Source organism: Coffea arabica, chromosome 5c (genome assembly GCF_036785885.1).
Source record: "Coffea arabica cultivar ET-39 chromosome 5c, Coffea Arabica ET-39 HiFi, whole genome shotgun sequence".
Classification (NCBI taxonomy): Eukaryota; Viridiplantae; Streptophyta; class Magnoliopsida; order Gentianales; family Rubiaceae; genus Coffea; species Coffea arabica.
The window spans coordinates 11393384-11418901 of NC_092319.1; the positions used below are offsets into that span (position 1 = coordinate 11393384).

General features: G+C 37.1%; 1 pseudogene; it reads right to left on the reverse strand.

The window, feature by feature from the left end:
• Window positions 1-7928: 7928 nt before the first annotated feature.
• LOC113689172 (uncharacterized) overlaps window positions 7929-25518 on the reverse strand; it is a 33675-nt pseudogene continuing 16085 nt past the window's right edge.

The window sequence follows — 25518 nt, forward strand, 5'->3', positions numbered from 1 at the left end:
AGCAATCCCAAAGAAAATTTAGGCAAATTTAAATAGAATGGAAACTTTGGGTTTAGTTATAAAAGTCAAACCACAAACCCAACAAAAAATCAGCACAATCCCACTAGAAATAATAAAACCAGCCTTGTGTTTTTTATTTTTCCTTCCTTTTTCTTTCTTTTCTTTCTTTCCCTCTTTTCCTTCTTCCCTCTCATTCTTCTTTTTCTTTGGTGGATTTCAAGCTTCAGCAACCTGTGGCCATGGTAGACGCTGCGCTGCGCGGCCGACCGTCGGCCACTGGCGATATTTTCGGTCACAAAAATTCACCAAAATGCACCTCTTCACTCGATTTTCGCGTAGAATTCATTTCCAGCCTTAGTTTTTCCCAAAAACACACGAAAGATGTTCAAAAGAGCAATTTACAGCCAGGTTTCATTTTTCTAAAATCACTCAAATCTTTCCCAAAACTCATAAAATTTATACTAAAACACTCCTTGTGACTTCTATGATACAACTATGATCTTAGTTTAACAAAAAAAAAAAACAACAAAAGGATAAATTAAAGCAAAACAGCCCCTAATTACAAAAAACCATTTCTTTCTTTTTAGGTTAAAAAACTCAAATTTTGGATAAAGAAACATTTTTCAGGCCCTGCGCTAGGTGTAACAGTCTATTTTAACGAAAATATACACAAAAATTTCACTAATTTAATTCATTTTTTCACTTAGACATTTTCTCAAACACATTATATGCAGAAATTTGGCTTACACATCTCTTGGAATTGGAGTGGATTCATGCTCAATTTTTTTTTAACCAACAATCACCATAACAACTAGAAAAAGCTTAGGTAAAATCATCCACTTAAAACCACAAACAAGTAGAGAAAAATAAAAAGAAAGTTCCAGTACCAATGCCCAAATTGAATTCGGGCGTTGCAAGAAAAAAGGAATGGGAGAACTTCACCTCATTTTGCAGAGGAAAAGCTGAACAATGATGTCAACGATGATGATTTCTGTAGGCTAGCAACAATTTTTCTTGCTTCTTTCTTCCTCTTTTGGTGTGTGACTTGTGAGAAAGAAAACGAGAGAGAGTTGAAAATTGGGTTTGTTGTTTTTCTTTCAATGTGTGTTAGTGAGTGCAAGTGTTGAGTCCGAGAGAGAGAGAGAGTTTTGTGAGACTGTGTGATGGTGTTGATAAGGGGCCACCAAGGGTTCAAGTTGTTGATTCAAATGGCTCGAGTGAAGTCTTAAATGCACCAATGGTGAACCTTGGACCAATGACTCGAGCAAGGGCAAGGAAGTTGTGAGAGTCGCTTCAAGCACTCCTAAAAATAGTTCATTCTCGCGTAGGGCTGATTCAAGAAGCTCATCACACGTAAGTGAATCTAATCCAAGTCAACGAGGAGGCCATGGACCCATAAGTGAAGCGTAGATGGCTTGCTACTAGTTAATTGTTCGAATTGGGTCTTAGGGAGTTAGTTAGTTAATTAGTAGTTAGATCAATAAGGTCGAACAAGCTCATGTTAAGCACTTAACCGACCAGTTTAGTTCATTAGGGTTGAATTAGTAACCTAGGGTTTAGTTTGAGTAAGTAAGGTTATTCTCGTCAAGTTAGGATTCGAAATTGTAATGCCTATAAGTAGGCTTGGCCGAATTTCAATAAAACACAAGTTTATTATTTCAAAAATCATAGAGAGAGTTTATTGGCTTTGAAACAACCTTTGAATATCTTAGATTGGTTCTAAGTATTCATCTTGGCTTATCAAGCAAGAATCACACTTGTTTATAGCGCCGTTCTACCAAACACCAAAAGCTCCTTTAATCACTTTCTGAAGGTTAAGAAATTATTCTTAGTTCTCATCCAAGGGGTTCTAAAGGGATTTAGGGTTCTACAAATCCAAGCCTTGGAGATCGATTGTCTAGATCCTGTTTGTTGGTATACGATTTCCTCCAATCATAGTTGGGATCGTATCAGGTGTTGAGTGAAAAATGAGAAGGAGCCGAGAAAAGGAGAGGAAAAATTGGTGAGTCTGTTGTGAGAAAATTTTTAAGGAGGAGAGAGTTGGCTAAGAGTTGAGAGACTGAGGGAGTTTTTCTTTTGTGTGTGCAAGTGTGTTGTATCATAAGAAATTGAGAGGGGAAGGGAGAAAGAAAAGCAGCAGAGAGAGAGAGAGAGAGAGAGAGGAGTTGGTGAGTAAGTTGTGATGTTTTTTTTGTGGTCCAAAAAAAGATGGGATTGAGTATTGGGTTGGGTTAATAGTATAGTAGTTGGAAAATGTTGACCTTGATCCCTACCTTTTGATGTTTACAAAACAATGGATAATACTAATATCTTTTCAAGAAATACTTTCAGTTATGAAACAAATCAGATTCAAAGATCAAGTGTATTGAAAAGGACAAAGGCTGCTGAAAGCTGTCGGACGCTTGGATCGGACGTCCGATAATCATTGCGCAACTTCGGATGCATGAAGAACTCCACCACTGGACGTCTGATAGGTTCGTTCAAACTCGACGAAAGTTGTCAAACGCTCACAAAGACAATACCGGACGTCCGATAGAATTGAGATATTCCTTCTAATTCATTGTTTACTTTCGGACACAAGCACCGGACATCCGATAGAATTGAAGAAGATTTTTCAAACTCACTGCCTGCTATCGGATGCATGCTTCGGATATATCGGACGTCCGATACTCCAACGGCTAATTGACTCTTCAACTACTTTCTATCCGTTGGAAGTATTAATGAGACACTTTCTTGATCCTATATAAATAGTGGTTGGTTAGATACTTCAAACAACTTTTACACACTGAAGATACAAAAGATCTAGAGTAGTTTTAGTGAGAAACACTCTCCAAAGAAGATTTGTAGTCTTAGTGATGTGAGGTTCATTGTAAACTTTTCATTTGTGAGTGAATACTTCATGAGTGTAACTCTGTGAGGGTTGTTTTGAGGGATAGTAAACTTCCTAACTTGACCGAGTGGAGTTCGGGGCAAGAAGGAGGTGAACCTTCCTTTGTACACAAGAGTGATTTTAATTCATCAATTTGAAGAAACTTGTTTGAATTAATCCACAAGCTCAAGAGGAGTTGGGTAGTTAATTGGTTTACAATTCTTTCCTTTTTATTTATTTATTATTACGTTTGTGATCTTTACATTGCTTATCTCTTCTACTTCTCTCAAGTGATTTTGTTCATTCATTAATTGATCATTGTATGATCATTTAGAAAAGAGGGTAAATTTCATATTGATCAAAAAGAGTTCATAATTTAATTAGGTTTTTAATCAATCTAATTTACCCCCTTTTAGGTTATTTTCGATCCTTACAATTGGTATCAGAGTTTGGTCTCCTTGAAATTAAGCTCAATCGACTTAGGAGTAACAATGACAACCAATTATGCCATATTTTTTGAAGGACATTCTGTGATTAGACCACCTATGTTTAATGGGTCAAATTATGTGAATTGGAAAGAAAGAATGATTATATTTTTGCAATCAATTGATATTGAATTGTGGTTTATTATTAATGAAGGTCCATATGATACTTCTCTTATAAATGAAAATACTCATAGATCTAGACCAAAAACTAGAAATGAACTAACTGCTGTGGATAGAACTCATTTCACCTTAAATGCGAAAGTCATGAATGTGTTATATTGTGTTTTGGATTCAAATGAATCCATCATGGTCAAAAGGTATAAGTCCACTAAAGAAATTTGGGACAAATTTAGGGAAGTTTTTGAAAGAAGTGAGAATATGAGAGAACAAAACAAGTCTATTCTGGTTACCAAGTATGAATTGTTCAAGATGGGACTTCATGAAAACATTGATAAGATGTATTGTAGATTCAATGACCTCATTAAGGACATAGAGATGCTGGAAAAGGAATACTCTCTAGGTGAAAAAAATAGAAAAATTCTGAATGCTTTATCAAAGGATTGGAAGAGTAAAGTGAATGCCATTGAAGAAACTAGAGATCTAAATTCTTTGCTTATTGAATCTCTTATTAATTCTCTAACCTCTTATGAGTTGAATCTCAAATCCAAAGTGCAAGAAGAAGAGGATACGAAAGTAAGAAGGAGCATTGCTCTAAAGGCATCTCAAGATAAAGATGATTTTGTCTCCCTAGATAAAGAAGATGCGAAAACTAATGATAGTGATCTAACTCTCATCACCAAAAGTTTCATGAGAATTCTCAACAAACGAAGGTTCAGAAAAGGAGGAAACAGTAACTCATTCCCAAATCAGTTCAGCAATGCAAGAAATAAAGAGAAGCAAGAGTTCAATAAAATGCACACTGATAAATACTTTGAATGCAGCTAACCTGGACACTACGTGAGTGAGTGTCCAATGAAGAAGAGCAAAGTTGAAAGAAAACCAAAATTCAACAACTTTCAATCCACATGGAATGAGTGTAACTCCGATGGTGAAATTGAAAAGGAAGAAGAATATGCTCAATTGGCTTTCATGGCCATTGCAGATGATGAGGTAACAACTTGTAATTCTCAATTGATAGTGATGATGAAACTGATGATGATCTTGAATCTTTCATTAAAAAATTGTATGATAGTTTGAAAGAATCTTATGTTAGAAACAAGGAATTGAAACACAAAATTAGTTTTCTTCTTCAAGACAATACACGCATTTTCAAGAAAACAAGAAACTGAAAATTGAAAATGATTTCTTAAAAAAAAAATGAGATTGATTTACAAAATAAACTTGATAGAAAAATAAGATTTTGTGAAATGTTCAAAGAGGAACAAAGTGTTCTGAAAAGAAGAATGGATAACTTAAGTTACTCTAATATAAGAAATAAAACTGCTTTCAAGAAAATGGAACAGAATCTTATTTTGGCACTTATGAGAAGAAGATAAATTCTGCTGCAAATGATTTTACTGTTTATAAGAGCAAACAAGTAAGATTTATTAAAGCTTTTCATGTATATAACCCCTTGATTATGTGTAATTTCTGTTGTCAAAAAGGTAACATGAAAAGTAATTGCTATGTGAGAAAGAACACAAAAAAAGGCATGAAATGCTTATGAATAGTTAGACATGATGCTAACTCTCAAGAAACCAAATATTAAAGGGTACCATATATTAGTTCTTGAACTCTTGAATAGGTGAATCTGGTAAACATTACTAAGGATTCAAAGTGAGTGCTCAAGATACATGACCGATGATCCATCACAATTCTTCAAATTCAAACCAAAGTCTTGTAGCATATTGACATTTGGAGATGACATGAGAATTAAAATAATTGGAGTAGGAAATAATGGTAAGATCGGTAGGATTCTGGTTTATAATATTCTTTTGCAATTTTCTTTTGATGTTTCTGATATTTTGAACTGAGTTTTCCTTGATATTTTTGAATATTACTAAAGTTTTATGATGACAAAAAGGGGGAGAAATGAATAATGCTGATCGAATAATGCTGATCTAGTGATGATTTGTTTTAAAAATTATTTTAATTGTTATTTCTCTGTTCGATATTTCTTTCATTTCTCTGTTTGATACTTCTTTTGGTATCAATTCTCTGTGATATGTTGGTAAATATTGGTATGTTTGTGATTGCTGAATTCTGATATCATCTCCCTGTTTTCGTTTGGAATACTGGATTCTTTATTATTGCTACTGAATTATGGTTGTTGAATTTTACTCTCATCTTATGATGACAAAAAGGGGGAGAAATGAATGCTATGTGAAAGGGGGAGTTATTCTGAGCTTATAAAATTTTTTGATGCAACGAGTGAGGGGGAGTTTATGCTCATATGCAAAATTTTTTTTGTTTCTTCCATCCATTGTTTTATCATCATCAAAAAGGGAGAGAATGTTGACCTTGGTCCCTAAATTTTGATGTTTACAAAATTAATGAATAATACTAATATCTTTTTCAAGAAAAACTTTCAATTATGAAGCAAACCAGATTCAAAGATCAAGTGCATTGAATGAGACAAAGGCTGCTGAAAGTTGTCGGACGCTTGGATCGGATGTCCGATAATCATTGCGCAACTTCGAACGCATGAAGAACTCCACCACTGGACGTCCGATAGGTACGTTCAAACTCGACGAAAGCTGTCAGACGCTCGCAAAGACAATACCGGACGTTCGATAGAATTGAGATATTCCTTCTAACTCATTGTCTGCTTTTGGACGCAAGCACCGGACGTCTGATAGAATTGAAGAAGATTTTTCAAACTCACAGCCTGCTATCGGACGTATGCTTCAGATGTACCAGACGTCCGATACTCCAATGGTTAGTTGACTTTTCAGCTATTTTCTATCCGTTGGAAGCATTAATGAGGTACTTTCTTGGTCCTATATAAATAGTGATCGGTCAGATACTTTAAACAACTTTTGCATACTGAAGATACAAAAGATTTAGAGTAGTTTTGGTGAGAAAACACTTTTCAAGGAAGATTTGCAGTCTTAGTGGTGTGAGATTCATTGTAAGCTTTTCATTTGTGAGTGAATACTTCATGAGTGTAACTCTGTGAAAGTTGTCTTGAGGGATAGTAAAATTTCCTAATTTGACTGAGTGGAGTTCGGGGTAAGGAGGAAGTGAACATTCCTTTGTACACAAGAGTGGTTGTAATTCATCAACTTGAAAAAATTTGTTTGAATTAATCTACAAACTCAAGAGGAGTTGGATAGTTAATTGGTTTGCAATTCTTTCCTTTTTATTTATTTATTGTTACGTTTGTGATATTTACATTGCTTATCTCTTCTACTTCTCTCAAGTGATTTTGTTCATTCATTAATTGATTCATTGTGTGATCACTTAGAAAAGAGGGTTAATTTCATATTGAGCAAAAAGTGCCTATAATTTAATTACGTTTTTAATCAACCTAATTCACCACCTCTTAGGTTGTTTTCGATTCTTACAGAAAAAAATGATTAGTGTAGACACCAAATTTTTGGTGTAATTTCATTTACTGTTTATTTTTAGTTTTTTATTTATCGTGTTAGTTTTATTCGATTGTTAGTTTTTAGTTTCTAGTTTTATTTTTATTTTTATTTTTAAGTTTTAGCATAGAATTTCTTGAAAAAAGAGAAAAAAAGAAAAATCATAAAAAAGAAAAAAAAAGGAAAAAGAAAAATAGCAATTTTGTTTTATTTGACTTTATTTATCTATTTTTAGTCATTTCTACTTTATTTATCTTTTATTTTATTTTCGTTTGGTTCATTTAAAAAAAAAAAAAGAGAGATACGCGGCATAAAGCTGCGTATTGTTGCAGCTTGCAAAAAAGAAAGCTTGGGCAGTCCTTGGTTGCAAATATAGCAGAGGATAGCTGAGGGTTTTAGGGTGGTTAGCTTGGTATAAATAGGAGAGGTTAGCAGCCGCAAAGGGGGAGAGAGTTTTGGAAAATGAGGACAGCCGCAAGAAAGAACGGAGGGGAGGTTTTCGTCTGGGGGGAGCCAGAAACAAAAAAAAAAGAAAAAAAAAACAAAAAGCAAAACAGAGCAGAAGGAAAGCAGAGGGAAGAGCTTCGGCAGGCAGCAATGAAGGAGGAAAAGAGAGTGTGGATGGCTTCGGCCAAGCAAGGAAAAAACAGCGGAGGGTGAGGTTTGAGAAAACAACGACAAACAGAGGAAGAGGGACGGAAAAAAAGAGGAAAAGAAACCGAGAGGGAGACAGAAGCCAGAAAGGGGGGGTTCGGCTGAGTGAAAAATAGGGGAAGAAGTGGAAGGTCGGCGGACAGATAGAGCTAAGGGGGAAAAATTGAGGAAGAAATCGGAAGAGCAAGGCTGTAAAGAAAAACAACAAGAAACAGAGAAAGAAAGGATGGCGGTGGATGAAGAGGTTTGCGGCTGAGAAGGAGGAATAGAGCGAAGATGCAACTGGTACCAGCGCGTTTTTGCAGCATGGGCAGAACTGATTTTTATACATATTAATCATCATCCGCTCTTTATTGTTGCTTCAGCATCGTGCAAGGTTCATTATCAGATTATTCACGGAGATCCCAAGCGGACCTCTGCTCCAACGATGCTTTCCGCCAGCCCGGAGCTCTCCTCCAAGCTCTCCAGCAATCCGCTGCTGACTGTGACATTTTTCTTGCCAAATCTGCCGTCGAAGAGATCGTCGCGTCTCTCGCCTCCACCGTCATTGCCTGCAGAATATCCCGAGCAAGAGCCCTGTAAGTTTTTCTCTTTAAATTTCAGTTCTTCTCAAGCTTCAGAAATGGGTCTGCCGGGGGTTTATTTAGTGCAATTTTCCTGTTAATTAATTTAAATTTCTTAATATCTATGCTTATATGTTGATGGGGCTGATTTCCCTCGGATTTCTGGCAATTTTGGGGTTGATTATAACCCCAATTGAGCTAAGAATCGATGAAGTCTTTGATGCCCATTTGGTGTTTGAAGAAATGCCTGATAGAAAACGTTGAATCAAAGCTGCAAAAAATTGATGAATTTTGTGTGGGTCTGTTGTGTGAGAAGCGGTTTTTGGCCAATCCAAAGCTGGCCGAAGATTGTTGATTTTGCAGCAAGAAAGAAGAGTTTTGAGAGATGTTTATGTTCGGATGTTTCTCTGTTGCTTTCATTTCTGTTCTACTTATTATCCTTTCCCTCGTAGGAGTTTGAGTTCCATTTGGATTTGGGGAATGGTCAAGTTTCGTTGTATGGATTTATGCTAGTTGTATTTTTCTTTTTAAAATGATCAGAGTTGAGTTTTTGTTGCTTTTGTCCGTGAAAGGAAGCTGAAATGGAAGCCGACATTTAGATTGTTTTGGAGAAGATGATTATTCATCTGATCTTGTAGTTCCAGTCCCCTGGCTTTTTAAGTATTTCATCACGGCCCGAATGATTTGTTTTCCCTTGCAAGTAGGTCCTGAATTAATTTCAGTTTGGCCCCTGCCATGTGATGAAATCACATTAAAGCCCACATAACTTCCAGATCTTGTTCAATTAAGTCCCTATTTTGTAGTGTTTGAACCCCAAGTTCCCCCCTTATTCTGATATGGCCCAAAATCTGCGAAAATCAGACTAATTTCACCCTTTTAAGCTTAATCCTCTGTTTGCATATTTTATGTGGCTTTTTGGATGAATCAATTCTGGATTCTAGTGCATAATTGTGACTTAATATTCTTGTCGATTTGTCTATGTTGTTGGGTTTGGTGTTTTGGTTTAGGTTTTAGGTAATTATATTTAATTGGGTTGGTAATTGTGGACTTAGTTTATTTTATCTTGGGTTTTGGTTTGGGCCAGAGGATCATGACCCATCTGTTTGGTTGGTTAATTTTGGGTCAAAATAGTTAAGCTAGCCCATCTGTTTTTGCTTGGGTTTTCGGTTGGGCTAGGAAGAGTTTGGCCCAAACGAACAAATAAAATGGCCCATTCCCTTTTTGTTCTGAATTTCCATTGGGCTGGGAAGCTTTGGCCCAAACAAATAAAGCAAATGGCCCAAGGGTTTGGTCCATGAAGAAACCAGAAAATGATTTTGCAAATCAGTCCCTGAATTTCCCCTTGACTGTACTGTGGCCCTGGATATTTTCAACTTCTTTCAATTCGGTCCTTAATTTAATTGCAAATAGGTCCCTGAACTTTATTTTTCTTTAATTTTGGCCCCAAAATTTTGTCAATCTTTGCAATCAAGTCCTTTCTTCTCTTGACTTCTTAAATGTGGGTTGTTGACATGATTTAATTGATTCAAATTCATGTTTATTTTTATCCTTTGTGATTATTTGTCAAATAAATTGGTGCCTTAACCCTTTTTATTGTTTTGAAACTAATATCTCATTTACTCGATTTCCATTGCAAGGGAGGTAACTTCTATATTCTTGAGTTATTTTTCCTACGTGCTCCTACGTGTTATGTGAATATACATGTCTACTTTGCTTTCCTAGCCTTTCTTTAATTTCTTTTATTTATGTCATTTACTTTTTGCTTTTTATTTAAGTTATTCTTTATTGGGTATGTGTACACCTCTTGGCTTGTAATAGTTAGGGATTTAATTATTTTATTCCTTTTCCCCCTTTTAGATTGTAGTAGGGTCTCCCTAATGTAATAGATAGGGCTTGGAGGAGCATTCAATGAAGACCTATCGAAGTCATGTGCCTAGCTAGCAAATGTAATAGTTAGGGCTTTAATTGTTTTATGTGTCTTGCATGCTTAGTTGCTACGTGTTAATGTGCTTTGTTAGGACCTTGCATCTAGTCGAGCATGCTAAATGTTATGTGCTATGTGTTTATAAGTGCTTGGCATGTCTACTCGCTTTTCATAGCATGAATGAATGTGATGGATGAATGTACGTTTCCACTAGTCCAATGCTAGTCGGAATTCATAGAATGGGCTAGTCCAACGCTAGACCCTTAGGGATCTCCCCTCGTTAGTACATGTTTGCATGTTCATTACATGTCATGCATTCTTTTTAGTTTTATCATTTTGCATGTCCCTTGAACCCCTTTTCCCTCCATTTTAGGATTTTTGCATTTCATGCTAGTTATAGGGTTCATTTGCTTGAGAGTCCCCTTAAATATGGGATATAGACGAGTGTGGCTTTTTCTAAGCCTTAGCACGCTTGTATTCCCTCTATAAAAGGGCAAATTGAGTCACGATTTAGGTCTCCCCGTACCCAATATGCATGAATTCCCTAGGCTCATGCATTTTTAAATCCACTCTACCATTTTATACCCTCACCACACTTTCATTTTTCCTCCCATTTTACACACGTGCACCTTTATGTTTCTTCACTTGCACACGAACACTTTTATCATCACTTGCACACATGCACTTCATATTATCATTTCACATACCGTACCTTGCCCACTCACGTGCACATTTTCATTTACATATTTATTGTTTTTTATTACTTTTTCAAACTCATGTCCTCACATTGTATACATGCATTCCATTCATTTGCATCCCACTTGCATTATTCGTGACTTCTTCAAAGGATCGTTATTGGGTTTCACAATTAATGTGATCGGCACCACTCAACCTTTGAAGAGAAATTTCCCCCAATACCCCTAGGTCTAGGGTTTGCATTCATGTAGTGCATCCAAATGTAATAAATTCTTTGGTTAAAACAAGAAAATCTTTGATTAAATCATGCAACTAGCCTTGGCTAGGTCAAAGGGGTGCCTTGGATTTTATCCTTGCCTTCCCCTTTGTCAAATGTGACTCCCGAACCTTTTTCTTTGGTTTACGTGGACTAGGAGTCGTTTAAAAGGGGTTTCTTACTACTTTTTCCTATTTTTTCTTTAAAAAATTCATTTTTTGGTGACTTGGTACACCTTAACTCATTACCAAGTGGCGACTCCAATTTTTATTTCAAAAACCCTTTTTAAATTATAATTTTGGGTCAAATCGTTGCATTCTCAACCCCCCATTTAGACCCATTTTTTCTTTTGAATCACAATTCATTTTCCAATCACAAAAAATACATTTTTTAAACCATTTATTTATTTATCAAAAAATGGGGCGTGACAGTTGGCGACTCCACTGGGGAAGTTCGAGAGTCCGAGCAAATTTGATTTAATCAATTTTTTTCTTCTTTTAATCTTTTCATATATCACATTTGGGTGTTTAGGATTGCATTTTTCCTTTTATTAGGATTTTTGCATTTCACGCGTATCCAACTACTCCCTCGCTCACGAATGTATGATTGGTTGATTGGATGTACGTTTACTTGCTTACCTCGCGCTCGCATTGCATTTGGGGGGGTGTGTCACCTTAGAGTCTCGCGTTGGTTCTTGATCCCTCCCCTCCAAACGAGTACTAGCATACGCGCATACGCTTTAATTATTTTTACCCCTCATTTATTTTTCTTTTAGTGGCTTGTCACGCCACTCCACCCTATTAGGATTTTAGGCGACCCACTTGGACTTGTGATCGTATCACGACGTGTGCGTAGCATTATCCGAGGGGTCACTCGATCTTCCGCTTTAAACTTTCGGTTGATGATCTATTAGTTTTTAGTCGAAGGTTGAGGATTTTTTTTAGATTCGCCCAGACGGGTAGCCGTAACACGACGTGTGCGTAGCAACGTTTGGGGAATCGCTCGAGCCACCGACAAGGAACCTTGGGAGTGATGACCCTTGGTTTCCAAGTCTGAAGGCTCGGGGACCTGAACTTGTCGAGTCTAGATGCATTAGTGAACCCCAATCTCATGCATCCATTTTAGAATTGCCTAGGGTAGAGTCGACCTTACCCTATTAGGGACACCATGCACAAGGGGAGGGATCCCACCCTCTTTCCTTATTTCTTTGTTGCTTTTGTATCATCTAATTGTCCAACGTGTTATGTGATTATGTGTTGAGCTAACGTTTCCTTGTTTCTTATCTTTTGCATTCACAAACGTTAGGAAATAAGAGGTCTAGCATGACCTCCTTTTAGGACCTACCCTTGTAGATAGGCTATTGCACGTTTGAAAATTGTGGTATATTTTGTTCATAAATTAATAATGCCATACCATTTTAGGCCTACCCTGGCAAATAAAGGGTTCCTTAGGTCACATTTCATTTTGAATTGCATATTTACATCGCTTTAATAAATGGCATCATGCATAACCCTAGAAAGGGAATGCCCTTTAGGGGATCCCGTGTTAGGAATAAGCCACCTTGTGTCTCGGATACTTAATCCAATGAGACTTGCACGTTTACCTTTCTCGTACCATCCGAAGGGGTAGTGCACAAGGTAAGGTAAGGATTCGATCTTTTTGAAGAGAATAAAGCAACTTTTGCACGTTAGAATATGAGCGTCTGATAATCACTTTTTGGCCATTTTTAAACCTAATTGGTAAAATTTCCTTGCGTAAAAGGACATTAATTTGAAGAAAATTCACAAATGATTCCTCATTGTTGAGACGATAAATTGAGGCCAAATCGTGATTTTAGAAGGCTCATAGACTAATTTTTTTGAAGCCACCAATGGCCGGACGATTCAATCGATCCATTTTGTCAATTCATAATCAATTTTGAATAAACCATTCATTTGACCAATTTACCCTTTTTAGGGTCATCCGGTCGATTTTTGAAAAATCATCCATTCATTTGACCAATTTACCCTTTTTAGGGTCATCCGGTCGATTTTTTAAAAGTCATCATTCATTTGACCAATTTACCCTTTTTAGGGTCATCCGGTCGATTTTTGAATTTCATTCAATTCATTTGACCAATTTACCCTTTTAGGGTGATTTGGTCGATTTTTGCATAAATCATCAATCTCTCTTTCATTCATTTGGCCAATTCACCCATTTTTAGGGCAATCGAATCGATTTTGAATAAATCAAGTTTCATTCATTTGACCAATCTACCCTTTTTAGGGTGATTCGATCAATTTTTGAATAAATCAAATTTCATTTAATTCATTTGACCAGTTTACCTATTTTTAGGGCAATTCGGTCATTTTTTAATAAATCATCAATTTTATCCAATCTATTTGACCCGTTTTTTCCCTTTTTAGGGTTTAAGTCTAAGGGTCACCGAATAAATTAATTGAGACATTGCAATCTCTTTTACACATTATTTCATGCGTCGATCAAAGCAGCAATCCATTCGGACTTTTCCTTCATTTTAGGACAAATGTCTCTTTTCACTTCAATTGGCCAAATTTTTCCAAATCATTTTTCACTCTAGCGGTTGATCGGATTCATCAGGTATTGTATGGTGCCTACCCTAGAGGATTGCATTTTCATGCTAGGCCTACCCTTGGCATAAAAGGGTTCCCCCATAGGACATGCATACCGATTTTATAATCTTGCTTACTAACTCAGGGTATTTTTCTTTTGTTTTCCCCCTCCCCTGCATTCATGAAAATGTTTCAATAAGGCGAAAATGTTTTTCTACATCTGATAACAATTTTTGATGTAATAAAGTGTGGAAGTTACAAGTATTATTTGATTCTTGGGCAGATCCTACAATCAAAACATGAAAGATCCATCTGAAAGATCTAGGCTAAAGTTTCTGAGAGATTTTGCAATTGTTTTTCAAAGGAACATTTTGATTTGTTAATACATTTTTCAAAAGAAAAGAAAAAATGTATATATGGAAGCTATTTAAAAGTTTTCTCTTTTCATTTATATTATAATTGAACGAGAAATTTTGTTTAAAATTTTTTTTCACAATAAAGTTTTTAGACAATTATCGTTTTGTGTATATTCATGTACATTTCATTCTTTTGCTCATTGGAGATTTCATGATGAATTTTAAGAAAATATGACCAAATTGAGATTTCCTCAACCTCCAGCCCGAAAATTCACAAGTGTATGCTTTCTAAAATCCTTACTCCCGATTGGTGATCCGAGCTGTACAATAAAAGTGCTCAAAAATAAGAGAGGTCACTCAAAAGACCCAATGAGATACCTTTTCTCTTTCACTGAACAATTCATATTTTTGTCACTTCTATTGACCCCAAAATAAAATCAGTCACATTGATTGATAAAATTGCAAATTGGGGCAACTTTTGCTTGAAAAAATGTCCATGGTGTCTAATTGGATTCAATTCACATTTAAGTGAAAGCAAAAATGTGCATTACTCTTGTTTGCTTTGGAAATTTGGGATGAAACTTCGAACATTCTTTTCTCTACCTATACACATTTCATCATTTGCTCTCCCATTTGAGCCTTTGAAAGAGTAATTTCGTTTCAGATAAGAGCCCTAATGATCACTACCCTTCATTGGAAAATTTTCAAATATCAAAAAGGGGAATGGATTTTCAATGACCATTTCATTACTTTGGTTGTCATGAGGTGTAAGAATGATACTTTGGCCATCGTTTCTACAACCTAAACACCATTTATCCCTTGCATCCTCATTTGAGCAAAAAAAAATTGGTGGTTCTTTTCGAGTGCACATATGATCGCACCCCACATTGGGGAAGGAGATTGGGGAATTTTGAAAAAGAAAAAAAGAAAAAGGGGAAAGGGAACCGCAGATTGGGAAAATTTGATTCCACTTGGGTTCCAATTTTGAAAAAAAGAAAAGGAAGAGATTTGTCCGCACGGACCGCCTATGTTTCACAAATATGGATGAACAAGGGTCTTCCTCAGTCAGTAATTCAAATACATGCAAAAAATTTCGCATTAACGAAAGTTTCCTTTCAGAGTTATTGTAAGGGACGGAACAAAGGTCAGGCCCTCTTCTTTTCCAATCAAACATTCTATCCTTAGTTATCCCTTTTGAGCCATCAGAATAAATTATTTCGTTTGGCAACCCCTGAGAATCGCAAACCCCACATTGGGGGCAAGTTTGAGTTGAAAAGGAAAATTTCAAGAAGTGAAAAAGTGAAAAGCCACAAAATTAAAAGACAAAAGAAGAAAAGAGAATCTCAGTTCAAAAAATAAACTGGGGCAAATTTTGAGAAAGTTCAAAAATGGCAGAAAGCCGAAAAGTCAAAAGAAGAAAGAAAATGAAAGAGAAAAAGCCTCAATTGAGCATAAATTGGGGCAAATTCTGATTTAACCCTAAAATAGGTTTGGCACAACAATGCGATCTCAGATTCTTCAAATCATTTTTAAAATCTGCCTTCAAGCCTTAACTTTTCTAAACACCCCACCAGACTCCATTACAAAAGCCGAAAGTCCTGACTTCTGTTCTTTGCAATGGCCCTGTCAAGAAAATTTCTGATGCCGGAAAATTTTAGCTGTATTTCTGAATTGCCTGGGTATGGGGTTGACGCTGCTCACCATGTGAAAACCCACTAGGTCGAAGAAAAAGAGGAAAAGAGGCAAAAAGCAAAGCAAGAAAAGTAAATGCAAGAAGATGCAGAAAAATTCGACGCTGAAGTCCCTGGGGAATGATGAGAAAATCCAAACAAAGTCTGAAATCTTTTGAGTTCAAAATAGGGGCAATTTTGGAAAAATGCGATCTGTGGTGCAACGTTTTTGAAAGTCTTATTCTTTAGCTGTCATTTTCAAGCCACATTACAAGCTCATAAAGTCCATCGTTGACTTATTCCTTCATGGCAACCCAAAGTGAGGATTATGCTCATAAGAAAATCCATCAATCATTTGTGATCATAAGGGTATAACCAATTTTCGCATGTTTAGCTATCGTTCCTACCCATTTGTTGCAAGTTTAAAGCTTATCTGTTGACTAAGTTTTCTTAGGAAGTAAGGGTGACAAACTCTTTGCTTTCACTAAGATGTGGTATTGAAAGAATTATAGTTTTGAGCACCAAAATAAAACAAATCTTGACTTCTCATTTCCCTTAACCCCCTCAAAAATCAGAAATAAGATCACTGATTTGCTCCTGAAAAATGAGCCAATAAGGATTGGTGACCCATCACCCAAAGCATTGATGCTAAAGTGGGGAAGAAATCTTTCGTAATTTGGCATTATTTTGAGAAATTCATCATGAAATTTGCTATATGAGTTTAAGCAAGACATTTCAATTTCCTTCACATGCTATGTTAGGAAAAGCAATTGCTTACTTTGTTCAAATAAATGGAGAGTCATTCAAAACAAATTTTTTGCAATTAAATAGGCCCACATTGGGGCAAATTTTCATGTGAGAGATTTTGCAAAATAGCCCACACTGGGGCAAAATTTTTTGTAATACATTTGAGGATGTCAAAACCAATCACGTTGCTCTTTTCAAATAAGAAATTTGAATGCATGTCATACTTTGGCAAGCCCCCTGTGCAGGTATTCATAGTTGAAATCAACGAAAGAGCATCTGGTGATGTGAAAGGCCGATGCCGAAAAAAGAGAAGAAAGAAGAGAAAAGGGCCCTACACTTGGGGCAAATTATTTTTGAAAAGATTCTCTCAAAAAAAAAATCAGAAAATTTCAAAAGTCAAAAATCAAGTTCAAATTCTTGTTTCTTGGAAAATCAAATTTAATTGATTGTTTCTTGGCAAATCAAATTCAATTTCTTGATCAATTGGATGGCAGGACTGGGTTTTATCCCACTGACCATTCACAAGTTCACGTTGGGCCTGGACTTGGTGCCGCCAACTTCACAAAGTTCACGTTGGGCCTGGACTTGGTGCCGCCAACATTCCAAAGATCAAGTTGGGTCTGAATTTTGTGCCGCCAACATCACATCACGTTGGGCCTGGATTTTGTGCCGCCAACATTCACAATATCACGTTGGGCCTGGATTTCGTGCCGCCAACATTTCATTGGACAGGCTCGGGTTTAATCCCACTGACCAATTCATCACACTGGGGCAAATTTTTGGATAATTCTCCAAGTAAACTCTATACAGTTTCTGCATGCATACCAACACTTCATTTTCATTGCCACTGGAGCTGAGGTTTGTCCCGCCAGTGAACTTTTTCATTTTCATAGCCACTGGAGCTGAGGTTTGTCCCGCCAGTGAGTTTTTTCATTTTCATAGCCACTGGAGCTGAGGTTAGTCCCGCCAGTGAGCTTTTCATTTTCATAGCCACTGGAGCAGAGGTTTGTCCCGCCAGTGAGTTTTTTCATTTTCATAGCCACTGGAGCTGAGGTTTGTCCCGCCAGTGAGCTTTTCATTTTCATAGCCACTGGAGCAGAGGTTTGTTCCGCCAGTGAGCTTTTCATTTTCATAGCCACTGGAGCTGAGGTTTGTCCCGCCAGTGAGCATTTCATGTTCATAGCCACTGGAGCTGAGGTTTGTCCCGCCAGTGAACTTTTTCATTTTCATAGCCACTGGAGCAGAGGTTAGTCCCGCCAGTGAGCATTTCATGTTCATAGCCACTGGAGCTGAGGTTTGTCCCGCCAGTGAGCATTTCATGTTCATAGCCACTGGAGCTGAGGCTTGTCCCGCCAGTGAGCTTTTCATTTTCATAGCCACTGGAGTTGAGGTTAGTCCCGCCAGTGAGCATTTCATGTTCATAGCCACTGGAGCTGAGGTTTGTCCCGCCAGTGAGCTTTTCATTTTCATAGCCACTGGAGCTGAGCTTTGTCCCGCCAGTGAGCTTTTTCATTTTCATAGCCACTGGAGCTGAGGTTAGTCCTGCCAGTGAGCATTTCATGTTCATAGCCATTGGAGCTGAGGTTTGTCCCGTCAGTGAGTTTTTCATTTTCATAGCCATTGGAGTTGAGGTTAGTCCCGCCAGTGAGCATTTCATTTTCATAGCCACTGGAGCGTGTGGTTTGTCCCGCCAGTGAGCTTTTCATTTTCGTAGCCACTGGAGCCGAGGTTTGTCCCGCCAGTGAGCATTTCATGATCATTGCTACTGGAGCTGAGGTTTGTCCCGCCAGTAAGCATTTCATTTTCATTGCTACTGGAGCTGGGTTTGTCCCGCCAGTGAGCATTTCATTCTCATTGCTATTGGAGTTGGGTTTGTCCCGCCAGTAAGCATTTTATTTTCATTGCCACTGGAGCGTGAGATTAGTCCCGCCAGTGAGCATTTCTTTTCGTTAGCCACTAGCCGTGGGTCAGTCCCACTAGTGAGCACTTCCTTTGGTATCGTCACTAGCCGTGGGTCAGTCCCACTAGTGAGCATTTCATTTGCATCACTAACAAACATGGGTCAGTTCCATTAACACTTCATTTCACTTCTTTCATTTGCATCACCAATAAACATGGGTCAATCTCACCAACACTCCATCTCACTTCAATTCATCTGATTTTAATTTCTGTTCGGGTCAGTCCCGTTTAAATTTCTGTTTGGGTCAGTCCCGTTTGAATTCTTGTACGGGTCAGTCCCGTTTAAATTCTGTTCGGGTCAGTCCCGTTTTAAATTTCTGTTCGGGTCAGTCCCGTTTTCAAATTCTGTTCGGGTCAGTCCCGTTTAAATTTCTGTTCGGGTCAGTCCCGTTTAAATTTCTGTTCGGGTCAGTCCCGTCTAAATTCCTTTTCGGGTTAGTCCCGTTTAAATTTCTGTCTCGGTCAGTCCCGATTTTTAAAATTTCCTGTCAGGGGTCAGTCCCCATCGTTTGAGTAATTCGCAGCCGAATAACGCAGGTAAGTATTTGGTGTCTACTTTTTTGTCTCAAGTTTTTCCAAAACTCAGACAAAGAGGGGCAAACTGTAGACACCAAATTTTTGGTGTAATTTCATTTACTGTTTATTTTTAGTTTTTTATTTATCGTGTTAGTTTTATTCGATTGTTAGTTTTTAGTTTCTAGTTTTATTTTTATTTTTATTTTTAAGTTTTAGCATAGAATTTCTTGAAAAAAGAGAAAAAAAGAAAAATCATAAAAAAGAAAAAAAAGGAAAAAGAAAAATAGTAATTTTGTTTTATTTGACTTTATTTATCTATTTTTAGTCATTTCTACTTTATTTATCTTTTATTTTATTTTCGTTTGGTTCATTTAAAAAAAAAAAAAGGGATACGCGGCATAAAGCTGCGTATTGTTGCAGCTTGCAAAAAAGAAAGCTTGGGCAGTCCTTGGTTGCAAATATAGCAGAGGATAGCTGAGGGTTTTAGGGTGGTTAGCTTGGTATAAATAGGAGAGGTTAGCAGCCGCAAAGGGGGAGAGAGTTTTGGAAAATGAGGACAGCCGCAAGAAAGAACGGAGGGAGGTTTTCGTCTGGGGAGAGCCAGAAACAAAAAAAAAAAAAGAAAAAAAAACAAAAAGCAAAACAGAGCAGAAGGAAAGCAGAGGGAAGAGCTTCGGCAGGCAGCAATGAAGGAGGAAAAGAGAGTGTGGATGGCTTCGGCCAAGCAAGGAAAAAACAGCGGAGGGTGAGGTTTGAGAAAACAACGACAAACAGAGGAAGAGGGACGGAAAAAAAGAGGAAAAGAAACAGAGAGGGAGACAGAAGCCAGAAAGGGGGGGTTCGGCTGAGTGAAAAATAGGGGAAGAAGTGGAAGGTCGGCGGACAGATAGAGCTAAGGGGGAAAAATTGAGGAAGAAACCGGAAGAGCAAGGCTGTAAAGAAAAACAACAAGAAACAGAGAAAGAAAGGATGGCGGTGGATGAAGAGGTTTGCGTCTGAGAAGGAGGAACAGAGCGAAGATGCAACTGGTACCAGCGCGTTTTTGCAGCATGGGCAGAACTGATTTTTATACATATGAATCATCATCCGCTCTTTATTGTTGCTTCAGCATCGTGCAAGGTTCATTATCAGATTATTCACGGAGATCCCAAGCGGACCTCTGCTCCAACGATGCTTTTCGCCAGCCCGGAGCTCTCCTCCAAGCTCTCCAGCAATCCGCTGCTGACTGTGACATTTTTCTTGCCAAATCTGCCGTCGAAGAGATCGTCGCGTCTCTCGCCTCCACCGTCATTGCCTGCAGAATATCCCGAGCAAGAGCCCTGTAAGTTTTTCTCTTTAAATTTCAGTTCTTCTCAAGCTTCAGAAATGGGTCTGCCGGGGGTTTATTTAGTGCAATTTTCCTGTTAATTAATTTAAATTTCTTAATATCTATGCTTATATGTTGATGGGGCTGATTTCCCTCGGATTTCTGGCAATTTTGGGGTTGATTATAACCCCAATTGAGCTAAGAATCGATGAAGTCTTTGATGCCCATTTGGTGTTTGAAGAAATGCCTGATAGAAAACGTTGAATCAAAGCTGCAAAAAATTGATGAATTTTGTGTGGGTCTGTTGTGTGAGAAGCGGTTTTTGGCCAATCCAAAGCTGGCCTAAGATTGTTGATTTTGCAGCAAGAAAGAAGAGTTTTGAGAGATGTTTATGTTCGGATGTTTCTCTGTTGCTTTCATTTCTGTTCTACTTATTATCCTTTCCCTCGTAGGAGTTTGAGTTCCATTTGGATTTGGGGAATGGTCAAGTTTCGTTGTATGGATTTATGCTAGTTGTATTTTTCTTTTTAAAATGATCAGAGTTGAGTTTTTGTTGCTTTTGTCCGTGAAAGGAAGCTGAAATAGAAGCCGACATTTAGATTGTTTTGGAGAAGATGATTATTCATCTGATCTTGTAGTTCCAGTCCCCTGGTTTTTTAAGTATTTCATCACGGCCCGAATGATTTGTTTTCCCTTGCAAGTAGGTCCTGAATTAATTTCAGTTTGGCCCCTGCCATGTGATGAAATCACATTAAAGCCCACATAACTTCCAGATCTTGTTCAATTAAGTCCCTATTTTGTAGTGTTTGAACCCCAAGTTCCCCCCTTATTCTGATATGGCCCAAAATCTGCGAAAATCAGACTAATTTCACCCTTTTAAGCTTAATCCTCTGTTTGCATATTTTATGTGGCTTTTTGGATGAATCAATTCTGGATTCTAGTGCATAATTGTGACTTAATATTCTTGTCGATTTGTCTATGTTGTTGGGTTTGGTGTTATGGTTTAGGTTTTAGGTAATTATATTTAATTGGGTTGGTAATTGTGGACTTAGTTTATTTTATCTTGGGTTTTGGTTTGGGCCAGAGGATCATGACCCATCTGTTTGGTTGGTTAATTTTGGGTCAAAATAGTTAAGCTAGCCCATCTGTTTTTGCTTGGGTTTTCGGTTGGGCTAGGAAGAGTTTGGCCCAAACGAACAAATAAAATGGCCCATTCCCTTTTTGTTCTGAATTTCCATTGGGCTGGGAAGCTTTGGCCCAAACAAATAAAGCAAATGGCCCAAGGGTTTGGTCCATGAAGAAACCAGAAAACGATTTTGTAAATCAGTCCCTGAATTTCCCCTTGACTGTACTGTGGCCCTGGATATTTTCAACTTCTTTCAATTCGGTCCTTAATTTAATTGCAAATAGGTCCCTGAACTTTATTTTTCTTTAATTTTGGCCCCAAAATTTTGTCAATCTTTGCAATCAAGTCCTTTCTTCTCTTGACTTCTTAAATGTGGGTTGTTGACATGATTTAATTGATTCAAATTCATGTTTATTTTTATCCTTTGTGATTATTTGTCAAATAAATTGGTGCCTTAACCCTTTTTATTGTTTTGAAACTAATATCTCATTTACTCGATTTCCATTGCAAGGGAGGTAACTTCTATATTCTTGAGTTATTTTTCCTACGTGCTCCTACGTGTTATGTGAATATACATGTCTACTTTGCTTTCCTAGCCTTTCTTTAATTTCTTTTATTTATGTCATTTACTTTTTGCTTTTTATTTAAGTTATTCTTTATTGGGTATGTGTACACCTCTTGGCTTGTAATAGTTAGGGATTTAATTATTTTATTCCTTTTCCCCCTTTTAGATTGTAGTAGGGTCTCCCTAATGTAATAGATAGGGCTTGGAGGAGCATTCAATGAAGACCTATCGAAGTCATGTGCCTAGCTAGCAAATGTAATAGTTAGGGCTTTAATTGTTTTATGTGTCTTGCATGCTTAGTTGCTACGTGTTAATGTGCTTTGTTAGGACCTTGCATCTAGTCGAGCATGCTAAATGTTATGTGCTATGTGTTTATAAGTGCTTGGCATGTCTACTCGCTTTCCATAGCATGAATGAATGTGATGGATGAATGTACGTTTCCACTAGTCCAATGCTAGTCGGAATTCATAGAATGGGCTAGTCCAACGCTAGACCCTTAGGGATCTCCCCTCGTTAGTACATGTTTGCATGTTCATTACATGTCATGCATTCTTTTTAGTTTTATCATTTTGCATGCCCCTTGAACCCCTTTTCCCTCCATTTTAGGATTTTTGCATTTCATGCTAGTTATAGGGTTCATTTGCTTGAGAGTCCCCTTAAATATGGGATATAGACGAGTGTGGCTTTTTCTAAGCCTTAGCACGCTTGTATTCCCTCTATAAAAGGGCAAATTGAGTCACGATTTAGGTCTCCCCGTACCCAATATGCATGAATTCCCTAGGCTCATGCATTTTTAAATCCACTCTACCATTTTATACCCTCACCACACTTTCATTTTTCCTCCCATTTTACACACGTGCACCTTTATGTTTCTTCACTTGCACACGAACACTTTTATCATCACTTGCACACATGCACTTCATATTATCATTTCACATACCGTACCTTGCCCACTCACGTGCACATTTTCATTTACATATTTATTGTTTTTTATTACTTTTTCAAACTCATGTCCTCACATTGTATACATGCATTCCATTCATTTGCATCCCACTCGCATTATTCGTGACTTCTTCAAAGGATCGTTATTGGGCTTCACAATTAATGTGATCGGCACCACTCAACCTTTGAAGAGAAATTTCCCCCAATACCCCTAGGTCTAGGGTTTGCATTCATGTAGTGCATCCAAATGTAATAAATTCTTTGGTTAAAACAAGAAAATCTTTGATTAAATCATGCAACTAGCCTTGGCTAGGTCAAAGGGGTGCCTTGGATTTTATCCTTGCCTTCCCCTTTGTCAAATGTGACTCCCGAACCTTTTTCTTTGGTTTACGTGGACGAGGAGTCGTTTAAAAGGGATTTCTTACTACTTTTTCCTATTTTTTCTTTAAAAAATTCATTTTTTGGTGATTTGGTACACCTTAACTCATTACCAAGTGGCGACTCCAATTTTTATTTCAAAAACCCTTTTTAAACTATAATTTTGGGTCAAATCGTCGCATTCTCAACCCCCCATTTAGACCCATTTTTTCTTTTGAATCACAATTCATTTTCCAATCACAAAAAATACATTTTTTAAACCATTTATTTATTTATCAAAAAATGGGGCGCGACAATTAGAGAGTGATATTTCTTTTCTAATAAACCTTAAAAACAAGAAAATTCACATTAAAATGCATAAAAGTAAATGACCATTAAATAGATAAAAACTTAAGAAAATATTAAAATTAACCAAAATTTGGTGTCTACAAATATTTCAACAAAATATTAAAAAATAAACATTAAAAATTTAGTAACTACAACTTACTCCCTTTTGTCTAGAGTTTTGAAGAAATTTAAGATAAAGACGTAGACACTAAATTGCTTATTTATCTCTTCTGCCGGCACCTGAGTTAAAATAAGCAAGTAAACACCGAGTTAAAAAATTATTGAACAAAAATGATGCAATAAAATTGCAAAAGACTTAAACGAACTCGTGTAGAATTGTCTATATATCCCACCATGAGAATTTGGCCAAATACAGTTTAAATGCTAATGAATCATGATGAAACAGATGTGTATCCCATCAGGGATCTCTAGAGATATAAAGAAGTTTGAGCCATCAGAACTTCTAAACATGAAACACAGAATATGTGATAAAACACAATTACTAAATAAACCAATCAAGAAAATGAGTTCTCATAATAAGAAAAAAGTGTGTAGATGGACACAGTTATGCTCTGATAGAAGATAAAAGGGTGCGTGAAGAGACATAATTACGCTCCAAGAATAGGGGATAGAATGATGTACAGTGGATGCTGAAACTCGCCAATAGTAAATTAAAGGTTGCACGGAGGGACGCAATTACGCTCTAAGAAGGAGGATAGAAGGGCGCGTGGTAGACATTGCAACTCACTACCAGTAAATTAAAGGTAATTGCCAAGAAAAAAGATAAAAGGGTCCGCGACGAACGTTGAGACTTGTCAATAGTAAATTAAAGGTCGCATAGAGGGAACTGATTACACTTCAATAGAAAATAAAAAGCTCCATGGAGAGACACAATGACGCTCTAAGAAGAGGGGATAGAAGGATGTGTGGTGGAAGTTGAGACTCACCAATAGTAAATTAAAGGTTATACGAAGGGACGCGATTACACTCCAAAAAAAGAGATAGAAGGATGCATGGTGGATGCTGAGATTTGCCAACAATAAATTAAAGGTAATTGTCAAGAAGAGAGATAGAATGGTGTGTGACAAACGCTAAGACTTTTCAATAGTAAATTAAAATATAATTGTCAACAAGGGAGATAAAAGGATGCACAGTGGACGCTGAAACTCTTCAACAGTAAATTAAAATATAATTGTTAAGAAGTAAGATAGAAGGGTATGCCACAGATGCTAAGACTCCCCGAGAGTAAATTAAAATATAATTGTCAAAAAGGGAAATAGAAAGGTGCGCAGCAGATGCTAAAATTTGCCAATAATAAATTAAAATATAATTCCTAAATCTAGATCATTAAGTGAGATGAGACCCAAGTCCAAATGATTAGTAGGAGAAATATAAAATAAAATATAAAATAATTAGTAGGAGACCATCTTGGCCCAACAAAAACCCAAGGCAGGAGAACAGGCCAGCCTGCCATTTTTCACCACTCCAACCCAACCGAAGTGCAAGGGCTCTATCCCTGCAAACCCATGCCAAACCCAACCAAAATAAACCAAAACCCACTATCAGAACCCAAACAAAAATAACCCTTAATACAACTTAACCTATTTTACTAAAACCCAACAAGGTAATAAATCTACCAAAAATTGTTAAGCCTTAATTTTGTGTTAAAATCTAGAATTAATCTGCCTAAAACCCACTTAAAATAGGCAAAAGAGAACTAAAGCTTTAAAAGGGCAAAATTGATTTAGTTTTTCCAGAATTTGGGTCACAGTACAATTAGGTGGAAATTAAGGGGTCGAAATGCAAATTTCTAAAATTTCCATGCATCTGGTTCGAGAGCATTGCTGCAACTTTCTGGGATCGTCATTCATCAAGACATTGCACAAGATGATTTCTAAGCATATCATGCTTCATTAACACCAAATCTAAACATCTGAACACGACATTATGGGACAAAATCTGGGCTAAGAACATGTAAAAGAAAAGGAAAACCACGAGGGAAGAAGAAAAAATCCAACAAGTACAGCGGCAAGATTTTAACATTTTTTATGTAAATCTGATGATATACGAATATAACAATAT